The 14,770-nt window shown below is 39.1% G+C and overlaps 1 protein-coding gene across 3 annotated transcripts in view; it reads left to right on the top strand.

The window, feature by feature from the left end:
• The first annotated feature begins 38 nt into the window (after positions 1-38).
• The window catches only part of rab9b (RAB9B, member RAS oncogene family), a 61,534-nt gene continuing 46,802 nt past the window's right edge, over positions 39-14,770 (top strand). For 2 of the 3 annotated variants that reach the window (XM_084697335.1, XM_084697339.1), the window contains exon 1: positions 39-302. The gene's annotated coding sequence lies outside the window, so the exon portion shown is untranslated. The remainder of the gene's footprint in view (positions 303-14,770) is intronic. The other variant, XM_084697336.1, reaches the window with a different exon arrangement.

Genomic DNA, 14,770 nt, shown 5'->3' with positions numbered 1-14,770 from the left:
CACAATAGCACGTGTCACAGTCCTCATTTCCCTTGGTACTGGCACTATAACTTTCCTTGGAAATTCACATCTGATCCTGGAATATTTACGAATTATGGACAAATCATCATTCATATTTTTTCATGCACGTATGTTACAGTGAGTAATATATCGGTTTGTTTACTAGAACTAGCCCTGCGGACTTTAGGACCCTGATGAGACCTTGCTTGGTCGTGGAACACGCTTCGCAAACCTTACAAGAAGACTGCTAGAGCTATAAAACTGGCAGAGCAAGCCACGAAAGTAAGTGGTTAGATGATGAGGTAAGGAAAAACGTAGTGAACCATATTTCACTGTTTATGATTCACATCTGTTGCTTTTTTTAGGTTTTGATCAAAACATTTCAGAGCATTTATCTAGACCATCTAGCAATAGCTAGCTACTTCACACACTGCTGGGCTGGCTGGTTGTCTACAAAATATGTCAGTCTGGAAAGCTTGCTACTGTAGCTTTCAATATTACTAAGCTAATAGTTAGCTGACACGGACTGCATTGAAAATAAATAATAGCTATACATTAAGTGAAGTTTAAAGTAGTTTTTTTTGCTAGCTAGCTAGCCAGGTGTGTTTGGGATTGCTTGCGCATGTGCACTGCGAAGTGTATGTTCAGTCCCGTCTACTCATGGTCCACTCCTGACTCGTCGTTTTTCTGTTGTCTTTTAGGGGTTTAGACTGGTACATACGATTCGAGTGATTCATATGTCCAATACAGTTTTAGTTCTCGAAAGCTGTTAGCTAAGCTTAATTAGTTCTTAGATCTCAATATAGTACTTTGTAGATGAGCACAGACAGTGCCAATGGCCGTGATTCGTTTCAGCACTTGTCACAGTTATAGCTCCACCAATCGTAGTCTGTATTGAGAGGGGGAGTTTCTCAGGGTCTCCGTCATTCATCTCAGTATGAGAGGTGCTGGGTGAGAGGGTTGAAGCTAAGTTAATCAATATCGTCCCTTTAGCCCGTTAACATTAGCGAGCTAACTGAGAACCGCAAACATCGGTTCGTCGACGGCTGATCCGCATCCAAATCATGCGGTTAATTTCAACCAGGCTAAACTTATCAGGGCAAGTGCACACGTCCTACTTCAAAAGGCAAGAAATGTCGATCACCAAAACCGTGATTTTCTAACGGTATGATGGCGGAAAAGACGAGAGAGCGGTGATATTCTCGCCATCCGAGCATACTATTATGAGTCTCTACGAAGACAATAATATGATCATGGCTAAGTCGAACACCGCTAGCGCTGCCAGAGCAAGACAGGCAACTTGCAAAAAATTGCCAATAAGCTAAATGCGTATTTTGGTAAAATGTAGGCTATAGGCTCATCTTAAAGGTCATATGGCAGGTTGATTTTTCCAACGAATTTGCGCTATTTGGTTGTTGGTAATAAACATTTAAACTGTTATCCATTGTATTTCATGTTGTTGGTTTGTGTCACAAAACGTAATATAATACAAAAACGTTGCAACTTTTTGCAATGATTCTTCTTTCCCCCACAATGCATTGCATGACGTCACGTTGGGGAGACAACAGACAAATGTCTGTTTTAAGGCCATTGAAATCCATTGGAAATAAACACTACTAGGCTAGTACCAGAGAATGTCTAATATGGGCTCTGCTAGTACCATCAAAACTTGGGACATCTCGGAAATGTGTTTACAACGTCGGGGAAAATATTTAATTAGCGATGATATTGGGGGGATTTTACAGGTGGGACTGGCAAGTAAAAAAAATAGCTAGCCCATAGCTAGCATGATGTCTTCTGCTGTACTACTAGTACTACTAGAGGTAACTAAGTGGATTTTTTTGTAGGGCAAGTGGAAGAGAAATGTACTTGGCCCACTGGACAAGTTAAAACTCTAAAAAAACAAACAAAAAAGCTATGTTACTTGCACTGGCCAACTTGCAAAGACTGAGGATAGCCTACCGAAGTTGAGTTAGCCAATGTCGTTAGCGATGCTAGCTAACGTTAGTTTGCTAGCAGTGGCAGTATATAACATTTCACTGGTTCTTGCAGCTGTTTGTTTAGCAAGTCACAGTGTTTACAAGCCCTGATAGTGTAACTGAGACAACGCAGTAGATACGACTTTCTTGGATGTGCTAGGCTGGATAGACTGTTGCACAGTAAGTAGTTCTACAATGGTAGTATCCTATCTTGCCTTGTAGTGGCAGCATCATACATTTAAGAAATTCAAGACTTGCATGTACAGTAAGTAATGTCACATTAAATAATGTATTTAAACTCAAGCTAGTGTGGTGTGTCACTGTCTTCGATGCCACAGACTTTTCTGTCAAAAGAAACGTTTTCATTTCCAGCACATTCAGTGAAGTTTGGCTAGCAACAGCAGCTAGGCTAGCTTGCTCGACTGAGACCGACAGAAATTGTCGCTTTTGGCTTATTTACTGATAATGATCGCTTCCAGCAAACTTCTTTTGAATTTGCCATTTCCCCCTAAATAAATGTCCAGCCTATTTACGTGTTTGCGGGCATATTTTCAGTTAGTAGTTGGTACACTGTTTGAATCGCGATTCCATCTGAAAAATACTGCCGGTGACAACGTTGTTAGAAAAGCTTGTATGTATCAAAGCCAAAGGGGGTTCGGCTTGTTTCATAATAAACTGACCCATTTGCAACCGACGCAAGCAAGCACACAATACAATTTCCCCAGAAATTATACCCTCTCTCCTCTTTAGCGATGCTATAGACATTGATTCTAACATTTCACTGGGTCTTGCAGCTGTTTGATTGACTCAAATTATTATAAAATGTTATGTTTTAGCCATTTGCCTACTTTAGCAAGTCACAGTATTTCAAAGCACATATTATGTAACTGAGAAGACGCAGTAAATAATTCCTCTTTCAAGTAAGCCCCCGTTCAAGTGTTAGGCATCAAATTAGCTGCACGGTCTGTAGCTAGAGATATTGGGACGAAGATGCAATACAGTACGTAACACAACGTGTTTATTCTGCAGAAATTGTGTAAATTTTTAATGTAACAAATACGATTTTTATAACACCTCAATTGTTATCATTTGTAGGCTATATTATTACAGCTCATCTTCGTTGGTCAAAAGCACAATCTTTACCCGGCCGTGACCTGTGCATGAAAAAGTGGAACTTATGTAGGCTACTTAGTGTAGTGCCTCAAAAAGTTAATGTCAGGCCCTTAATGATCACTAGATATAAAGAAAACGTTGACTTCCACTCGGTGCTATTCACTGACAGTCAAAATAAATTGTATATGTGCACTGCTGTTCATAGACGAGCTCCAGGTGTCGTTGCTGCGTTGCTAAATGATAGCAACTCACCGGGAGACTTTATCAACTCTCCACTCATTCTCCTCGGTACAATGAACAATCCATTTAATTGGCTTTGACGGCCATAAGGTCGACTTGGTTCAAAATTATACGGCTGCGGGCCATCATATACATTAGTCGTTCTTGTCACCTCTTCTTCATCCCAGTAGATCGCCATAGTTCTAGTACTAGACTGAGGCTACTCTCCTCCACGACTCCCCAACGTGACGTCATCGCCGAATTGCGCTAATATGCTAATGCTAACACAAAAAACGTCAAAAATGTGTCTTAAACACCATTTTGAGACACCATTTTGAGATTTCTTGAATAATATACATATCTTGAGTGCTTTATGTACCCATTAATCAACAGTGGTGGTTAACCTGCCATATGGACTTTAAGTGCCTTATTACCCCAATCAATCACATTTCTTTAAATTTGCCTGCTGGCAGTAGGCTTAATGGAAATTAATCATGGAATGAGATCTTGCTAGCCAAAATAATATCAACTCTTTCAGAATAAGTAGGCCTAGTATAAAATTAAGGCCAAAGAGTAGGGTGATTTCAGGTAATGTGGGATACTTTTTGGTTGAGGCTCCAGTAGACTTAAAAAATAACTGTTAACTCGCCCCAGTGGTGTTTCTGTAAATCGTTTTAGGGCTTAGGAACATTTTCATGTTGGAATGAAATGGGAATACACAATATTTTAAAAGCTACACACTTTCAAACATAACATGACCCCCTCTCTCACTCAGGCAGCATTTTCAGGTAATGTGGGACAGCTTGTCTGGTAGAGTGGGACAGTCATTGTCCGTCAGCCAGCCTAGTCTGCTAATATAATAATAATAATTAGTTAATACAATAATACTAGGTGAAAGGGTGTGGCAAGATTCATTGAGTTGTGGGGGTTGACTTATACAATAGGCATAAAGTGTAACTGATGTAAACCTTAGTAATCTGCAGTCTATGTGCTAGCTAGCTAACTACTCCCGCTACGTTAGCATTTTGTTGGACTAGCGTTAGCAGTCACGCCAAGTCTCAAAAGTCTGAAAGCGCTGGTTCGATGACAGTGTAAGTTCTTATTTAGTTGGGAACTTAAGTCCAGTATGATGCATTGGTATAACACATTTGACAACTGTCTAATTAAATTACGTTTATAGCATAAACACAGCATTACTAGATGTCCCACTTTACCTGAAAAATGCTGTCCCACATTACCTGACATGATCAGGTAATGTGGGACAGTCACATAAAATGCTTTTTTTCTTCTAACAAAGCATTATTTTACAAATTACTGTGTGTTCCAATCAGTGGTTCAACCCCTTCAATATGCTGCAATAGTACTCATTGTAACTTCATTTAAATTCCTTTGCCAGCCTTATGATTGAGAAATATAATGTCATATGCCGCTGAACTTTCGATGCGTTTTTTCTGTAAAGACCTCTTGACAAGCCAGATCACGCCTACTCTGATGATGTCAGACAAATAAAAACCACTGCATAGTGACTAGAAGTGTTGTATTTACGAGTCAAGATCAGCTCTGGTGATTGGATGTCAGTTTTGCACATATTAAATCATCAAAATGCATAACCGTCCCACTTTACTTGATGTCCCACATTACCTGAACTCACCCTATCTAATTGATACGAATTCATAGACACTTATGAGGATATATGTAGGCCTACTTAAAGCGCTTATATCATGTACTATATATGTGTATATGCATGTAGGTATATGTGTTAATCAATCTTTGATTTCATTGACTGGGACATGGCCAGGGAATATGATTAATTGATTCATCAGCCGGTTAAGCGCCAATAGCCTACACTTTTCTTACAGCAAGCATGCTGCGGCTTTGCCAATGTTTTCTGTAGGCCTAAAAAAGGCCAAAAAACCTCAAGGCTATGCGGTGAGTCGAAGCACAGTAAAAGTGTCAAGTAGCTTTATTGTCAATTTCTTCACGTCAAGACATAAAAAGGAATCGATATGACGTTTCCCACTCTCCCACAGTGAAACATAAAAAGCACAGGCACATCAGACAAGACATTTCTTAAAACATAGCTTTACATATTCACATACAGCAGCATAAGCTCATAAAGCATAAAGCTTGCTGCGGCGTGTGATATTTGCAATGTACGGCCCGAGAAGGTCTTGCAAATAAATGAGTCCTTTTCGGCTGAATCGATATCGCTCAAACAAGAACTCATCCGTGTGAAATAAAGGATCTTGGCTATTGCGAAGAACTCTATTGGTATGGAAAGCTAATCAAACTAGAATATATCTCCTTGGTCAACTGGGTCTCTCAAAAAGGGAGCTGCCAATTATTTTCCAGGGGTGTGGTAAGCTTGTCCAGCTACACTTACGTTAGACTGCTCTGGAGCAGGGTAGTGCTAATTGATATGTTACTATGGTGATTTATCGAAAGTTGCTTCCACGAACCAAAAAGAGGGGTGTTTTTTATCTTAGCCTGAAAATTAACTTGCAAAACCGCTTAGCGAGCTACGACACATACCCCCCAGGTGTCCTTGAAGGCAAGTAAACATGCTCAGGGCTCCAGACTAACTTTTTCCCTTCGTTGCACTGGTGTGCCTAACCTTTTTATTTAGGTACACCAGCACAAAATTTAGGTGCACCCAAATTTTTCCTTGCGTCGCCACAATTTCAAGGTCACCTTTTTATCACGCTTCATATACATTCATATTTATTATGTAAATGATCTTAAACAAGAATAAGGTGTAGGTAAATATTTGTTTTATTTGAAGCACAATTAAACTGTATATCATTTTAAGTGATTCACTTAGCTGCCAAACTAAAACATTGCAAGCAAAATAAAACTTTTATAAATAGAAAGTGCTACTGTTTAAAAGTGCTTCCCTGAACTGAGACCTAACACTTCATGGTTCAAAGTCTTATAGCGGATCCACCCTTGCTGTCGCTTGCCCTTCAGATGGCCAACACCTGTAATTTGGCTTTCTTGCCCTTTGGCCTTGGCTAAACCAGCTTGCCACACTTTCCCTAGCATCAAAATCCTAGCTCCATGGGTTAGCTCCATGGCCCAGCTCCGTAACTCAGGGGTGGGCAATTAATTTTGACAAGGTGCCAACCTAGCCAACAACGTGAAACCTGAAATGTGTTGGAGGGCCGCATCAACAATAACTTGAACTTAATTCTGCTGACTTCATTTTCCCCTATTGTAAAAAGCAGTAAAGTATATATTTTGATTAGCTACTGGTTAGCAGAAGAATAAGGAAATTCTGTAAATATTTGTATAAATATTTGACATGCTAGTCAACTAGGAAAAGACTATCAGAGTAACATTAAAAACTAAAATAATCTTTACATCAGTGTTTCATTTTCTTTTAACTAGTTATTTAACTAGCAAACCATCAGCCCGCGCCCACTGAATCAGTCAAGTTCTTATTATGTCCGCGTTAGTTTTTTCTTTAGTCCCTTAGTGCCGATTCAATTTGTAATCCTTCAACACAGTGACCTATTCTACAAAACTAAGAACAAGCTTTGACTTGTCTTGTTAAAAACTCTACATTCTGTAGCAACCTTTCGTTTTTCATTTTCGAGGGCTAACCAACAGCTAACTCTCCTGACGGTGAGGTTGCGCAAGCGCACATATGTCAATTGCTTGATCACTAGTCTTTCAGGATTTACTTCCGCTCAACACGTTTATTTATTTTTGATTTACCTCACGCGGACCGGATTGGGACAGCCTGTGGGCCGGTTGTGGCCCCCGGGCCGTACAATGCCCTGGTCTGCCATAACTGATTCTCTGGTGCTCTGAGGCCCGTTCTCCGTACATCACTAACTCAGTTACCTGGATTTGATTGTTGACGATTTGTCATTATCTTGGATTGTTAGGTTCTTCAAAGCTCATCCTGGACTTGCTGTCATAGCAACAGGTCCGTAAGCTTAAAGATGCTCGGGAGCTGGTTTATTTTATGTAAACACGATTAGATTGAGGCTTTACAAGCAGAGGTGATACAGGAAGTCTGCCACAGACATGTCTTGCCCGTTTTTACCAAGGAACCTGTTGCAGAAGGTGCAAGAATAATTAGCATAATTTAACATGAAACCGAATGAATTGCTCATTGCGTGATAGATGGGCTCCTTATGCACAGCGCGATATGCTAGCCTATAGGCCTACTTTTTGAGAGGATAACCTATCGTTTTTTTGTGAGGGTGTCGTTTACATCATAAATTTGTTGAAACCACATCATATGACATTAAAGATGATAAATGAAAGTATGACAAAAAAAACATAGGCCTAGCTTACTGTAATAAGTGATAAAACGCGCAGTCACTACTTTTATTTAATTACATTTAATTTGGTCTGCTACTTTTTGCCAGCCCTCTTTCTTGGATTTTGCAGACTTTGAGGTGTTCCCTGGCGTTCTGATTAAATCTTCAAATTCGGAGTAACCTTCGAGCAAGCTGTTGCTCTGTTGGCTCTGTGTTGCGGAAAAAACAGGGCGCTCATTTTGGCCACGGTGAGCAGCCATAGACTTATGTGAGCAGCCAATAGCAGCGTTGCTGATCTAGGTTTCTACTACTGATACATACCCCCTTTTAGACCAACGCAAAACTCAATCCAGCTAACTAATTAAAAACAACATATGTTCGAAGAACCGTATTAGCCAGATCATGATTAGCAAGATGATGTCATCTTGGATGTGTCATTTGATCTCGGATGTTGTAAGTGACGTACGGAGAAAGGGCCCCAGGTCGTAATTTCAATAACCCAGCACGGAGCAGTGTAGGCCTACAGGAATATCTGGACCACAGCCGATCAGAGGGAAAGACCCACCCCATCTCTGTCTCTAGTTTATACCACTATATCAGGGGTCACTAAATGGCGGACCGCGGTCCGAGTCCAGACCCAGTCGGCTTCCTATCCGGACCCCGACCTTTAGCCAATATATTATTAGCCAATGGAGTTAATTCATTTTGACGGAACATTTCCATTTTAACCGGCACATTTTTATAGCCTTTACGCTATTTATTATGTCTACGGTTTTCCTACTAGATGTGGTTTCTATCTTCTGTGTCCAATCCAGAGATCCAATCAGGATTGCTGTAATAGCAATCACCATGACAACTCACTCAACGTTGGCCGCAACCTCTGTGGGTCACGCAGGTTGTGTTTGTCATTTGCAACAACGCAGGCTAATCGATTTGCTAACGGTAGCTAGCCTACCTGTTCTCCCTTAGCAAAAATAATGGGGTGACAAAACCCAGCGAAAAATTGATTCTGAAAAATCGCAAATTTCAGACAGAATGGACTGACAAGAACGCATTTGTGTTGCCGGTGGGGAGCACAAAACCGAAGTGTTTAATCTGCAATGAGACGGTTGCCCTTGTCAAAAGTGGTAGAGCTAACGTGAAACGTCACTATGACTAAGACACTGAACAAAAGTACTCCCAGAACTCTGGTCTATGGGAGAAAGATGCCCAGGGGCACAGGCACTGTGCCTAAACCTAATGGAAATGTGGTGAGTGGACCTTTTGAGTTTCTAATTGAGTACCCCTGCACTATATGATCCAACTATGAGTGTGAGTTCCGTCAAAGAAGAAACAAACGCTTCGTTGTGACATAAGAAGAATTTTAGTTGCACCCGTACACATTTTGGTCGCATATTCGACCAAATTGGTTGCACTCTAGAGCCCTGATGCTAGTCACCATGGGAGTCAGATGGCTGAGCAGTTAGGAAGTCGGGCTATTAATCAGAAGGTTGTTGGTTTGATTCCCGTTGTGTCCTGTGAATGACGTTGTGTCCTTGGGCAAGGCACTTCACCCTACTTGCCTCGAAGAGAATGTCCCTGTACTTACTGTGTTAGGATAATTTCTCAAGTAATGCACAGAGTCGTCGGATTCAAAGAAAGTACAATAGTTTAATGCTTGCCAGCAAGGAGACAAAGTCTGATCGCAATACAAAGTTTGTCCGCTAGCATGTTGTGCTAGCTAGCTATTTAAGCAGAACCGCTCTTTACAGTCATTGGTTAAGACAAAGGCATGCAAATGTTCCATTGCTCTTCTTCATTGGCTCCTTGCATAGACCTGGCGCAGGAGTGTGTGCGTGCGTGTTTGAGTGTGTGTGCCTTTTGACCCCTGTAAGCTTGACCACATGATTCACCCAACACAGATAAGGCCAGACATCTTTTATGGCCTCTCCAGTAAGAGAGAGTGGTCAGCCCAGGTCACCTTTTTTACATATGCCTCGTGTTCCCCAAAGTTCAGATTTGGGGGTAGGCCTCTCTCTACACACAAAGGAATGCTGAACACAGAATCATTCTTATACAGGATAAATGTGCTACATCTTCAATTTTCCCAACATATCCCTCCTGTTTATCCTGAATAAAATGTCTTATTCCAAAACCACGCCTACACACAGTCAATAAAATAAAAATACATAAAATAAAATAATTCATAAAAATCAAAAATGTATAAAATTCAATAAGAATACACAGCATTATAGTCTAGTAGTGTGAATGCTTGGACATGAGGGAAGCCCATGGTATTGGGTAAAACCCGTCATCACGCAGCTGAATGGTAATTTGACGTCTGATGAGTTGGACCTCATCTCAGATCTCCTTAACCACACAAAATCAAATTGAAACAAAGATTGCAACAAAGAAATCAATACAGAAATTTTCAGGATATAAGAGCATGCCTACTTGTTGTCAATATGGTCATCTCTAAAACCATCAAACATTCAGTACACTGTCAGTCAGGTTTTTCTAAGACAGGCCCTGATTGTGCTCTTCCTCTCCAGGTTAGGTGATAAGCATTTCTCTCCAGGTCAGGGAGTCATAAACCTCAGTTACCCAAACAAAAACCTGTTTAACCCTTAAGTCACCCCAGATTTTGTCTCCAAATGTACTCCCCCAGTCAACCTTATCCCCATTTTATAGGTGGCAAAAGCTTCTCCCCCTCCCCCGAAGGTGATCTCCTACAGAGCAGTCAGGACTTACGATCAACAGACATTTCTTTCCAGCCTGCTGCTAACTCTTTTACAACCTTTGCATGATAAGACATCACTTGGGCACAAATCCTGAAATCTCATTATATGTTATCAATTTCTGTTTCTTCTCAAATTAATATCAATTTTCTGTAGTATAACCAAGTTTCTCGAAAACTAAACATGAAGCTTTAATGCAATTCCCAAGTAATACTTCATCAAGTCACATAAATGAAACAGCATTGTTATCACCTCTTCCGACAGTCCATAACTGTTCTCAAAACATTCAAACTTCTGCCCTGGAACATAACAAATCAACTGGAACATATTTACGTAACTGGTAGAACGTATCATGATAGGAGTGTTTGTACCTAAATTTTATTCCACAGAAAAGTTTCCCTACTTATCTCAAGATTAAAACTTCACTTCTAAATCTATTTAACATTTGCATTGTTATCAATGAAACAGTTAAATCTTTACTTTTCCTTGTTTCTCAAAGTCCCATTTGTTGAAACGGATGCCATGATTGTGTGCATGGTGATTGTGTAATCTTCTCGTAGAAGATGTAGTCTAGTTACAACGGCAACCTCAACGCACTGTACTACAGGCACAGCGCAGAGTTTTCCTTATTTTGACGTCAAACAAAATGCACGCTTGACTCACGTGTACCATGATATCTCCTTGTTTATCACCTCTGAAACTAGACAGGAATGACCTCGTTCACCTTGGGTCATTTTCCAGGACTTAACGTGTCAAATCCGTCACCACAATCCAGTCTCCTTAGGTCAGGGACCTCTCACTGGATTGAGACAGCATCTTTCTCCTGTCTGCGAATTTCAGAAGAAGTAGACTACATAGTAATTAAAATTACATTCTCACAGAGGTCAGTTGAAAGCAACTGACTCGTCATCGGCCCATTCCTGAATCTTTACAACATTTCTTTAACTCAATAAAGTTCATGCATATCTTGTTCTCACTCAAATCGGGTATGCTAAAAAAAGTTTTTTTCTTAAAGTTTTCTTGAATAGTTTGCAAATCCACATGATGTGAACACTCTTTCGTTATCACTCCCTCCTGTTGAGACATGATGAATCTCATGGCTCAATATTATAGCATAACGAAATAGATTCTTCAGTAACATAAGTTCCTCCTGTGGATTTACACAACCCCTCATTTTGGTGACAATTCTTGCATATCTCTCAAGACAGTCTCATCCTCATTATACCTTTTCTAATGTCAAGACAGACAGACTTGTATGGCTGCCTCTTTCGCTGCCACACATGTTTTAGCATTCCCATAAAAATAAAATCAATGTTATCAGTATGAACTTCTAGTTGAGCAAACAAATTCTTCATAAACATTATCTTTCCTTGTAGATAGTCACTGAGGTTAAAAGATGCAATGTTTTAACCATAGCGAACAGTAATGAGATGCTATTTCATTGTTCAGTAAACATAAAACTATTGTCATAATGTTGAAGCACACATTATACCCTGTGTAATCTGTTGAATCAGCCGGAATAGCACTGTGCCTAGTTGAGGTCTAGCTTGGCGCATGCAAGACAGTTGGACTTCCCTTTTTGCGAGTTTAAACATTATCCATTCCAACCACTAATTTTCTGTCAGTAAATCCAGTTCTTAATACTAGTGTGTTCTGCTCGTCTCAGCGTTGTTGTCTTTATCTGTCCTATTGTTTCCACTAGGAGCATCATACAGGAGCAATCACTTTTTCAAACCATAGTATAGGGAAGAATATTATTAATATTAGCAACAGTAAGCTAAATATGGTACCACGGATGTCACAATACTACGGATGAGGAAATAGGTCATCCATCTTTTCTACCTGTCCCTGCTTACTGTCTCCTATCTTTTTAGTCTACACCCTATGTCTCTGTTGGCTGTTGGTTTCTTCACTGAGGTTGAGACGCGCCTTTCTTTAAGAGAATGACTCCCCTTTGTAGTCAGACTTGTGCCTCAAGACTGTGGTGCGTAACTAATCAGTCCCTGTATCAATGTCCCTTACTTTCTTACAATGTGACAAATGCATCTAAGACGTCCTCTCTGCTATTTTGACTGCAGTGGGTGTGGTGAGTAGTACCTGATACAGTCCCTCCCACCTGGGCTGGACCAGTTCTTTCTTTTAATAACTTTAATCAATACCCAATCTCCTGGTTTAACTCATCCACGCTTTGGTTTACTGCTTCACCTGGAACAGAATTTAGCAGAAGATATCTCTTTTCTAGTTAGCATTTTGTAACGTTTTGATCCACCTCTTCAGGAATTTGGACTACTTCTAGTAGAACCAACACAAGTTCTTCAGAATTCTTATCTTTCCAAGTGATCATTGCCCTATTTATCCATTGTTGAGCAAACATATATAACAAGACAATACCTCATCATTTGATATTCAACTCCTATTACTTATGTCTAGAAATCTGTTTCTTTGTTCCCTTTTAAACAAAATCAACTGTTAGTCTAATTTCTTTCACTCCAAAAACCTTTCTTTGTTTAAAACCTGTTAAGTTTAAGACCTATATCATTTTAGATTCTCTGTTTAACCAAATCACACCTCTTTTTGTCAAAGATATGATAAAAACCATTGTCATCCCAAACCAGAATTTATTCTGTATGTTTCTCAAATGAAAATATAAACCACATAATGTTCTTAATGTAGCAAGTAACCAAACATTTTTTCCCAACTATATTTTCTATAAAGGTCAGATAGGTAGAACTTCATAACCTGCTTTGGCTGCAGTCCAAAACAAGCTAATTAGCACGAACCATCATAACCACAATTTATCAGACTTAATGAGTCTTCCCAAATTCTTTCAGAACAAAAGGTTATAATAACCCTCCTTATGCACTAATACCATTCATTAATACAATCTCATCACAGACCAACTGTTTATCCCAAACATTGTGTCAGGCTCTTCATAAAACATCCAGTAAAACTTAAAATCAAATTACAATCAATCTCCAAATAAAAGTATATTTTAGTTATTCTCTCTTTCTCATTTGTAACCAAATTGCATCCAATACCTTTATCAAAACTCTTAAAAATCCTACATTTTACTTTTTTGATTTTAAATGTTTTCCCATATACCTAAAGTAATAGTTCCCTTTTTAGAACATCAAAGTCTTTAAACCAATCATCTCTTCACAACCACAAAACGTTCTCTTGTTTCATTTTATAACCTTTCATGATCCTCTTAAACCAATCTTATGTAACTTTCTAATCATTTCCTCATAATGTTTTACATACATTTCTTCAAACCAAAATAAAACATTTGTGAAAACACACAGCTTCAAAATAACCCAACTAGAAAAGTGCCATCAATTGTTTTCATGTCAATGGATATTTGATGTGCACGTGGTTATCAGATGTAGATAATAAAGTTACAATTCCAAATGAACTGAAATCCTTAAACAAAACACATTCCTTCGCCAAATAAAAAAACAACCTTCCTGTGTAAACACAAACTTCCCATAAGTTCCCATAACACACAAGGTTGCCATTATTGACTGAATCTCGCCGTTTGATTTCAAAATTAGCCTTCTGTTAATTCTTTGAGCCACATTTTAATTTGCTTTAAACTATCGTTATCATAATGTTGTTTTATCAAATCAATGTTCGGACAGTTAACTGCTCCTAGACCTAAGTCACTCATGCCAGTATTTCGCTCCGTAATCACGTCAACCAAACAATGCCCTTAAGACAAAAGAAAATATAAATTCTCCCTTTTTCTGTTTTAAACCTTTAAATTCACAATTTAACAAGAGTAAAATAAGCCCGTAAAACAAAACCTTACTCTATAACTTCTCAAAAGTCTTATCAAAGCATGTAATACAGAATACGCCTTTGAATATTCCTATATTTACCAGCCATTGTGCCCTCGGCATGCGTAATGCACGGACAATTCTTCAAATCTCAATTTTGCGGACCAAAAACCCTAAATGAAAATATTTAATTTTAATATTTTATAGTTTGTATTATGATTTAATGCAACACTCTTGTTACTTTCTCAATTACTCTTAATTTTTTAATAACTCAAATCTATCACTGTTTCCATCAGCGCCCGCTTCAAACTCGAATCAAACAAACAGCGCGCTCTGGAACAAAGCAAAAACGTATTTTTCTTTAAACAACACAGATAGTTGGCGTTTACCTTCTATTCACTTATTTTTGCTCTATAACTCTTCTGATTGTAGGTATTAGAACCAATTTTTAAACCAGGGGTGTAATTTCTGCATTCTTATTGAATACCTTCACACAGATATGCCGCTTATAAATACAAGTTCTGGTCGGAAAGGCTCCAAAAACCTCCCTGTTTGGCTAGGAATTACAACAAATGTTGATCACGCATTCGTTAACCACCAAACTTCGAATTCATCCAAACGGACACATCCTTCAGCATTAATACTCACATATTTATGCAGAATTACCCTCTGGGATCACCTTTGTAAAACTTCAA

Source organism: Hypomesus nipponensis, chromosome 1 (assembly GCF_054491055.1).
Source record: "Hypomesus nipponensis isolate SF chromosome 1, ASM5449105v1, whole genome shotgun sequence".
NCBI classification, from domain to species: domain Eukaryota; kingdom Metazoa; phylum Chordata; class Actinopteri; order Osmeriformes; family Osmeridae; genus Hypomesus; species Hypomesus nipponensis.
Note: the sequence above shows the minus strand (reverse complement) of the source record. Positions and strands in the feature narration are given on the sequence as shown.